The following is a 9,685-nucleotide window of genomic DNA, read 5'->3' as shown; positions in this document are numbered from 1 at the left end:
GAGAGAGAGAGAGAGAGAGAGAGAGAGAGAGAGAGAGAGAGAGAGAGAACCAGAAGAGAAACAATCAGCATGGAGCACTAGGTCAGAGATGCCTTTTCTAAAGAAGAGGGTATTTGCGGCTTCAGGGAAAACGCTATCATTGACTAAATTAACAAGTTGTCTTATCAACTGCCGTAAGCTTGGCAGTCTAATTAATTTAGCACTGATCAATAGTCCTGAATGAGGCATTGATTTCCGCCCGCCTGACAGGGGTACAGCTGAAAAATCACATTCTTTCTCTGCCAAATACAGAGGCCCCCAGAGCTCATGTACCAGCACATTAAGATTTCATTTCTCTCATCCCAGATGGGTAGCTATGTATTTTATGAACCAACTATGATGCGCAAAAACTGGGATGGAGAAATGACTTTGGGAGAACAGGCTCCAACGAACCACGGCAAGCAGTCCTCTGCCCGCTCCGCCTTTGTAGGCAATGTTCTTTGAGTGAGATAAAACAGTGGGAAAGAAAAAGGAAGTGAAGTGCCTGGCTTAAGGCACAGAGGAATGCTCTAACTACTTAAACAGGCAGGGAGGGCTTCACTTCTCCAGAGTGCAACAATCTTTTGACTCTTATTTTTGAAATGATACTGTATTGAAAGTCTTCTGAGCTGAAGTAAGAGAAGCAGTCCTGTTACCTGACCAAGGGCAGAAGCAGATGCTTAGCTCCTGATAAGGACAGCACCAGAATGATCCACCACAGATTTGCTTTTCTTGTTGAGGTTGGTGACCTAGGGGCGGGGTAGCCTAGGAAGGACGTCCCACACCCCTCCTCCACACTCAGTGACCATTGTATTAGGTTGGAAATAGTTAAAGCTATTTGATGTTTTCATTTCTAGCTTGACTGATACGATATTCTCTTAAAACATATACTCTGTAAAGGGCTACCCTTGTACTGTTTTCTTGCGCTCGGGTGACACTCCCTTGTGTGTGTGTGTGTGTGTGTGTGTGTTTCTGGGTCCCTCCTGTTTGGGCGGCTGTTCCTCTTCATTGAGTAAGTTTTTAACCTGCCGAGACACAGCTCAGAACATTTCCTTTTTACGCCTGGCCACTGGACAGTATTTTTTTTTTTCTCTGCCAATGCTTAAGTAGTACTTGAAATAAGTAATATTGAACTTTTGAAATATCTTAAAGATGATGCCTGAGGTTTCAAACATGGGAAGACCTATGGGGCTTGTCTATTTCAGATTTTTTTTTTTTTTTTGCTTTTTTCAGATTTTTGTTTGTTTGCTTTTTAAATTCAGCACACATTACCTTCCCACTCTAATAAGAGAATTGAAAGCATAGTCCTTCTGTTGCAGGGCTGAAGAAACCATCCAAGATGGCCTAAATAACAAAACATTCAACTTCTTCTTTGTGCATTAACTTAACGTCATGTAGTTTATTAAAAACTGTATATATGTATATATATGTTTTAAAAGCCCCACCCGTAATCTCTTTGGGGTCTTCCTGAGTTTCTGTTGCCCTTTACAAAAGATCTTTACGGAGGAAAGGACCGGACAACCTTGCCTTATATGTGTGGCCTACACCATTAATTGCCCCAAGTCCTTTAGGGAGGCCTTATTCCTATGTAAATACCCTTGCATAATGTTACAGGCTATTGTTAGGCCAGCGCCAGTCAGTCGCCACTTATATGCATTTTTACTTCAATCCGCTGCTCAGAGAATGAAAAGATGTCTGGACTTAAGCTGTTTACCAACTGGGCCGAAGCTGCAGAGCCGCAAGCCTGAAGAAAACCCAAGCATCTGCAGGAACAGGCCTTCACAATGTGAGCAGCCATTTTCAGCTGAATTATTAACCCGCTCTGAAACTCTCCTAAGCTAGGCCTTTTTTAAAAGAACAAATGTGCTGAATCAAACGTGAATGAGCCAGAACTATGAGGAGAGAAACCCTCTAAAGCACTATTGAACACAACATAGGTTTGTAGTCATGTTGTCTCAGTTGCCTGCTCCCAGCGCCAAGGATGATAATGCTGGCTCAGTTGTGGCGATTGCCTGGTAATTAAACACTAGTGTAGTACAGTAAAAACAGCCAGGCAAGCACCACTCACTCAGAGTCAGAAAACAGTGTGGAGAGATGAAAGGGCTGAGCTAATAGCTCACCACTAGGACCTGACATGCATTTGCTTGCTAAAACACAGTGATCTGTAAGCAGAACTTGGAAAGAAAAAGCTTCCAGATCCAAATCTCTCCGACTTTGCCTTGTGTGGCCGAATGGTATTTATATGGGGGAGGGGAACATTTTTACTTTCTAGCTGTAGGGCTTCCCTGGATTGATACATGAAAATAAAGGTGCAAAATCCTACCAAGAGAAGCTAGTAGAGGGTGCTGCTGGCGGAGGAGGCCGTATTTATGCCAAGGTGCCACAGTCTGAGTAGTGTGGTATCGGCCTACAGAAAGTCCAGTTCATTTGCATGCTTATTAGAACCCAATGAGTGTTTAATAAGTGCCTATATACGACAGAGGGAGCATCTCTTTCCATACTTAGTGCCATGAGAAAGATAGACATCCCCCTCCCCCAGGTTGGGGGAAGCCGCCGAGTTAATTATCATCACAATGCGATCAAGTACCCCAGTCATTGCTGAAAACCATTTCTATTAACTACTCAGCCTTGCCTCTGCAGGTCAGCTGGAGCACCTCAACCTTGGCTCGCTGCAGTACTGATAACCATTCCTGGAGACAAATGCCTATAACATTGCACATCTAATTAAATACTCAGAGAGGCATAGGCGAAAATACCGGCACACAGAATTCACGCCAGTGAGTCCTGCATTTGGCTGGCGGAAGCTTCCATATGCTGCTGTTGTTTACTCTGGAAGGAAACTGAGTCATTTAACATTTCAATAGGTTAATCAATTGGCAATTAAATGGAGAAATTGGTTAACTCTGAAAACAATTAACACGACACTTCATTAAGTAGAGTTTCTAATTGCTGCAGCTGTGAGTGGAAATTAATGAGTTTGTTAAAGCCCCCGACTGGGGTGGCACTGTGTGTGTCGGTGCACGTGTGTGAGGGGTGTGTGTGAGTGTGGTGTATTTATGTGTGAGTATGTGTGTGTGTGTGTGTGTCTGTGTGGTGTATTTGTTTGAGTGTGTGCATTTCTCTGATGTGGTGTGTGTATGCATATGTGTAAATTAGTGTGGTGTGTATCTGTGTGTTTCAGAAAGTAGAATTAGCTGGAAAGTTGAGTTTTATTCTATTATCAACTACCATTTTAGCAGAAAGAGGCAACGTGTAACTTTAGTCAGTCTTTTAAGAGTTCGCTTTTAATTGTTGAAATATTTAATTTACAACAGTTAATTAAGATAACCTGATCCCCTCCTGTCAAATTATAGGTTGATGACCAAAACGAGAAAGTTCTCCTTTTACTCACTTTGTGAACAGAATTACTTTGCAGGGTCAGATAAATTTCAAGATTTCTTTCTTTTCTTTCTTTCTTTCTTTTTTTTTTTTTTTTTGATTTTTCCAGACAGGGTTTCTCTGTATAGCCCTGGCTGTCCTGTAGACCAGGCTGGCTTCGAACTCAGAAATCTGCCTGCCTCTGCCTCCCAAGTGCTGGGATTAAAGGCGTTTGCCACCACTGCCCGGCTGTAACACACATGTCTTAAAGTTAGAATTTTTGCTGAACAGTTTTTATGAATGGTTGCATCCTGATCTCGAGGTGAAATGACAGTGCCCACTAGCCAACTCTTCTAAGGTGACAGGTCTCAGGTTTGAGATTGTACGGGCTGACACATATGACTGCTGCAGAGAATAAGAGGAAGGGAATGTTAATTTGTAAAAGAAATAAATGATGTTTTTATAAGATCTCAAAAACAAATGTATTTTAATTAATGTTTAGTGTGTGTGTCTGTGTGTGTGACATATGGAAATTGTAGAACAACTACTTTCAGGAATCAAGTCTCTCCTTTTACCATGTGGATTCTGGGAACCCAGGATGTCTGGTATAACGACAAGTGCCTTTACTGGCTGTGCTGGATAGTTCTATGTCAACTTGGTTAAAGAGGAGGGAATCTCAGTTGAGAACGTATCTCCATAAGATCTGGTTTAAGCAAGCCTGTAAGGCATTTTCTTAATTAGTGATCAATTAGTGCAGCCCACTGTGGGTGGTGCCGTCCCTGGGCTGGTGGCCCTGGGTTCTATAAGAAAGCAGGCTGAGCAGGTCATGAAAATCAAACCAGTAAGCAGAACCCCTCCAAGGCCTTTGCATCAGCTCCTGTCTCCAGGTTTCTGCTCTGTTTGGGTTCCACTTCTGATTTTCTTGCTGATATATAGTGATGTGGAAGTGTGATCCAAACAAACCCTTTTCTCTACAACTTGCTCTTTGGTCTCCATGTTCCACTACAGCAAAATAGTAATCCTAACTAGTAAAAGGTTTTCACACACAGCTTGGGCAGATCACAGCAGAGTAGACGGTTCCACATGGGAGAGTTTATTAAGAGAGTGGGAGAGTGGGAGGAGAGAGAGAGGAGTAGAGAAGTGGAGGCCGACCATGACCACGTGGAGAGAGGGAGAAGGGAAGGAGGGAGGGGAGACAGCAACCTGCAGGGGCAGGGTCGGGGCAGGGTCGAGGGGCCAAGAGAGAGAGGAGGGGCAAGCAGCCCCTTTTGTAGTGGGCAGGGCTACCTGCCTGTTGCCAGGCAACTGTGGGGAGGAGCATACCTGGCTGCTGCCAGGTAACTGTGGAGGTGTAGTTTAACAGATTACTAACAACTAGGACATTCATTTATCATTGTTAAGTGAATATCTTTGAGAGCTCATAGACAAATTTAACTATATATAGGACTTCCACACCTTCCTCAGTAACTTTAAAGTCACTGGATATACTTACGGGAATAAGACAAACTCCACTTTGAGAGACTAATGGTCCACAGTGAGGAAAATGTCATTTAAGTAGCCTTTAATCCCAGTGAAAGGATAAAAAATTCATAGAGACCCCCCCCCCATCTGAATTAAGGTTGACAGATTCACAGGCCTAGGTTCCAGGAACTAACTGGTCATCCAAAGAAAGAATTAGCCAGGGGACAAGTCAGCCAGGTTGGTCCGACAAAGAATAGCAGAACTAGTAATACAGGTTGACCAAGTCACCCAGGAAATGACTGACCACAGGGTAAATGACTAGACTAAGGTCACATTCCTGAATAGAATGTGTACAGGATGTTTCCTACTCCCCACCCTGGTCTGTGACTAGCCGAATAATAGGTTGAAACTTTCCAACTATTTTTATGATGTGGGTTGGGATTTCTCCACTGTCCCCTCCTGGTTTCCCCCTTCAACCCCCTGGTTTGCGGTTTTCTCCTTTACATACCCCTTGCTCCCGAACCTTGGGGTCGACGCTCCCCTTGAGAGCCTCGGCCTCAGCTGATTGATACCCTGAAATCCGTAAATAAAGCCTCTTGCCGTTTGCAGCAAGTTCGATCTCACATGATTCTGGGTGGTCGAATTCTCTCCTGTGGCTTGAGTGGGGGTCTCTCCACTCCAGGGGCCTTACACCAGAACCTCAGAGACAGAAGAATTTCTATGAGTTCTAAGCCTAGTACACATAGAGAATTCAGGCAACCCAGCCCTTTATAATAAGACTCTGTTTTTTTGTTTGTTTGTTTGTTTGTTTTTGTTTTAAAAAATTTTTAAAGACAGGATCTCTCTGTGTAGCCCTGGATGTCCTAGAACTCATGTTGTATGGCTGGCCTCAAACTCAGAGATCTGCCTGCCTCTGCCTTCTGAGTCCTGGGATTAATGGCATGTGCTACCTGGCGAGATTCTGTCTTAAATACTGATGAATGATTGTTCCATTCCATTGTTCAGAATAGGTACCACTATTCTGTCTTCAGAGCAGGAGCAGTCACCTGTGTGTCTGTGCTGGAGGCAGCCTTGTTACCTGGCCTTAGATGGCAAACAAAAGACTTTCATGAACTGTAAATGATGATTAGCAACCTTTTCTTATTTTGCCTTTGGGATCTTTTGAGTTGTCTTCAATGAAGAATTCTGTGTTTGTGGTATATAGTCATAGTCCCAAATCTTTGTCTGGACACAAAATTGACCAGGGGAAAAATTTCATCCACCTAATAGTTGCGTGTGCCTACATGTAAGACTTTAGTCCATGGGATGTGAAAGAAACGATATGGGCAGCTTCCAAGAAGAGGAATTAAAAGGTGCACCTTTCTTCTCCATTTCTACTTCTGTTCCTGGTCCTGTAGCTTAGCAGGTGGCTGTGATGCCCTTCTGGACCATGCAGACAAAAGTCACATTTGGGAGTTAGCAGAGCAGAACAGCTCGTTAGACCAGGCTGGCCTTGAACTCAGAGATCCACCTGCTTCTGTCTCCCAAGTGCTGTGATTAAAGGTGTACATCACCAGCCAGTTGAGAGCTAAATTTATACATCTTTCGTAACGTTTGTGTATGTGTGTAGTACTGTATAAACGAGCCATTATTCTCATAACTACATCGAGTCTGTCCTAACCTGTAGCTGGATGCACACATAGCTAAACATATGCATGTGCTTGTTTATTTTTTATGCAAGGATTGAATCTTGGGCTGATTCAATTAATTATATAATTCAGGTTTAATTCCTAGCACAGAATAAACTGGATATAGTGGCACACCCTTAATCTCACTCTGGAGGCAGAGGCAGGACCAGATATTCTTGATCCCAAGCCAAAATTCATTTCACAATTAAATGTTTTAAGGTTGTCCTGTGTGTGTGTGTGTGTGTGTGTGTGTGTGTGTGTGTTGTTGTTGTTATTTGGCTTTTGAGACAGAATTTTTCTCCATGTAACTTTGGCCACTTTGGGACTTGATCTGTAGACCAGGCTGGCCTCAAACTCAGAGGTCTACCTGCCTCTACCTTCCCAGTACTAGGATTAAAGGTAGGTATCACCACCACCCTGCTAAGGTTTTTATTTTTTAATTTTTTTGTTTTGTTTTTATGTAAGAGTGCTTTGCCTGGATGTTTATCTGTGTGCCACGTGTGTGCAATGCCCTCAAAGTCCAGAAGAAGGTGTTGTATCCCCTGGAGCTGGAGTTACAGAGAACTGTGAGCCTCACTGTAGGTGCTGGGAATCAAGCTCAGTCCTCTGGACAAGCAGCCAGTGCTCTCAACCTCCTAGGCATCTCTCTAGCCACAAGCTTGCTTTTTTTAAAAAATTTCTTTATTTTATATATGTGGGCACACTATAGCTGTGTTCGGACACACAAGAAGAGGGCATCAAATCCCATTACAGATGGTTGTGAGCCACCATGTGGTTGCTGGGAATTGAATTCAGGACCTCTGGAAGAGTAGTCAGTGCTCTTAACCTCTGAGCCATCTCTCCAGCCCCCAAGCTTGCATTTTTATTAGTTTTATGTATACATGTGTGCATCTACACACATACCATGGTGCATATGTAGAGGTCAGAGGACAATTTTTTTTTTTTTTTTCGAGACAGGGTTTCTCTGTGTAGCCCTGGCTGTCCTGGAACTCACTCTGTAGACCAGGCTGGCCTCGAACTCAGAAATCTGCCTGCCTCTGCCTCCCAAGTGCTGGGATTAAAGGCGTGTGCCACCACCGCCCGGCTATGAGGACAATTTTCAGGAGCTGGTTCTGTCCCATCATGTGTGTCCTGAAGATTGAATTCAGGTCACTGGGCTTGGCTGCATGTGCCTTTACCTGCTGAGCCATCTCATTGGTCCCACTTCTTAAGGGCTGGAGAGATGGCTCAGTGGTTAAAAAGCACTAACTGCTCTTCCAGAGGTCCTGAGTTCAATTCCCAGCAACCACATGGTGACTCACAACCATCTGTAATGGGATCCAATGCCCTCTTCTGGTGTGTCTGAAGACAGTAACAGTGTACTTATATAAATAAAATAAATAAATCTTTTAAAAAATGACAGTTGAGCTGGTAACTCAGACAGCCATTTTAAAAAATAAAACAAAAACAAAACAAAACATAAAAACCAAATAAAACCACCACTACCACCACCACCAAATACACTGGAGGGATGGTTTAGCAGTTAGCAGTGTCTACTATTCTTGCAGAGGATCCAAAGCTGGGTTTCTAGAACCTAGCTGAATGACTCACAATTTCCTTTAACTGCAACACTAGAGATTCCACTGGACTCCATGGACACCTACAATCATGTGCACAAAATACACATATAAATAATGAAACCTAATAGAAAATAACTTTAAAACCAACACTGTAACACAATACAATCCAAAGTGCTTGGGAATGACAACGGGAAAAAGTTTACATTTTCAATAAATGAAATGTATATGTGTGTTGGGATTACAAGCATGTGTCACTATGTTTTCACTAACCATTATGTTTCAATCAGAACAGAAAACTGTGCAGTAAAAACAGCACAATTCATAGCATACTCAAGTCTTGACTCTGAGCTGAAATTCATGAGGCAGTGCTGTGTGCCACCACCATGTGTGCATGGTACAAAGCTTGTATGTTGTATGTTCAGAGCCCAGGCTATAATGAAGTCATGTGACACAGCAAGGGTAAGCTGGGTAGAATATACCACGGGCTCAGCACACATTTAAACACTGTAACAATATTCACTCGACCTCTACTCAGTTTCAGACACAGTAAACTTGCAAAAGCCAGGCTTTCACTCTAGATGTTTCTTATCCTTTAAAAATTGAGCACAGACTATTTACTCTTTAATACTCACTGCAGGCTTCATTCCTGTAAAGCTTTCTTTGAAATCTCTAGGCAAAGGGACACATTGCTTCTGCCTCCTTCCGGCTCCGAAGCCACCGTTTCCACCGCTAAGCTCAAACCAAGCTCTCCAGCCTACCACTGTGCTCTTGTATTTACTCTGTGTACTCCTAAGAAGGTATTTACCATATCCTCCCCCCACCCCCGAGTGTTTATTTTCCTCCATTAGATGGTGAACTCTGGGGAGAAGTCTCTCATCTTTAGTTTCCCCAGGGACTAGCACTGAGAACACTCCTTAGCTATGTAACTCAATATTTGACAGATGAATGATTCCATATAATATACTATGGAAAGGCTGATGATGGAGTTGCTCTCTATACTCTTCACACTGAATAAAACATTAGAGGCATCACATTAACATAGCAAACAGGCATCTGTGACATTTGAGAAATGGCCCCAGGCAGTGGCCCTACTCAGATGAGACCTACTGGAATCTGAGATGCTATGTTAGTTTGGCTACCACCTCTACGTGTGCTGGGATCCTTGAGTGCTTTATAGGTGGTTAGATCCAGTGGGTGAGAATTTGCTTTAGCTAAGGTTTTATTAGCTTAACTGCCCATTGATTAATCCAACGGGCAATTATTAAATTAAGTATAAAGCACATTGTAGAGCAGTGCTCTAGCGGCTGCAGATACTATGAACAAATTAGAACATTGACAGCAGAATGTTTGTGGAGAATCCTTCAGGACACTGCTTTCAAATGAGTTCTCAGTTCCTGGATCCCACCCGGACTCTTCAGGGTTCTCAAGACAACTGCGTCACATAGGGTCAATGGGACTTGGCTTTCCATCTTGAATCTGTTTTACCATTATTTTAATTTTACTAATTGGTGTTCTCTGTCTCTCTCTGTGTCTGTCTGTCTGTCTGTCTGTCTGTCTGTGTGGAGAGAGAGAGAGGGAGAGAGAGAGAGAGAGAGAGAGAGAGAGAGAGAGAGAGAGAGAGAG

Source organism: Grammomys surdaster, unplaced genomic scaffold (assembly GCF_004785775.1).
Source record: "Grammomys surdaster isolate TR1022 unplaced genomic scaffold, NIH_TR_1.0 126198, whole genome shotgun sequence".
NCBI lineage: Eukaryota > Metazoa > Chordata > Mammalia > Rodentia > Muridae > Grammomys > Grammomys surdaster.
Note: the sequence above shows the minus strand (reverse complement) of the source record.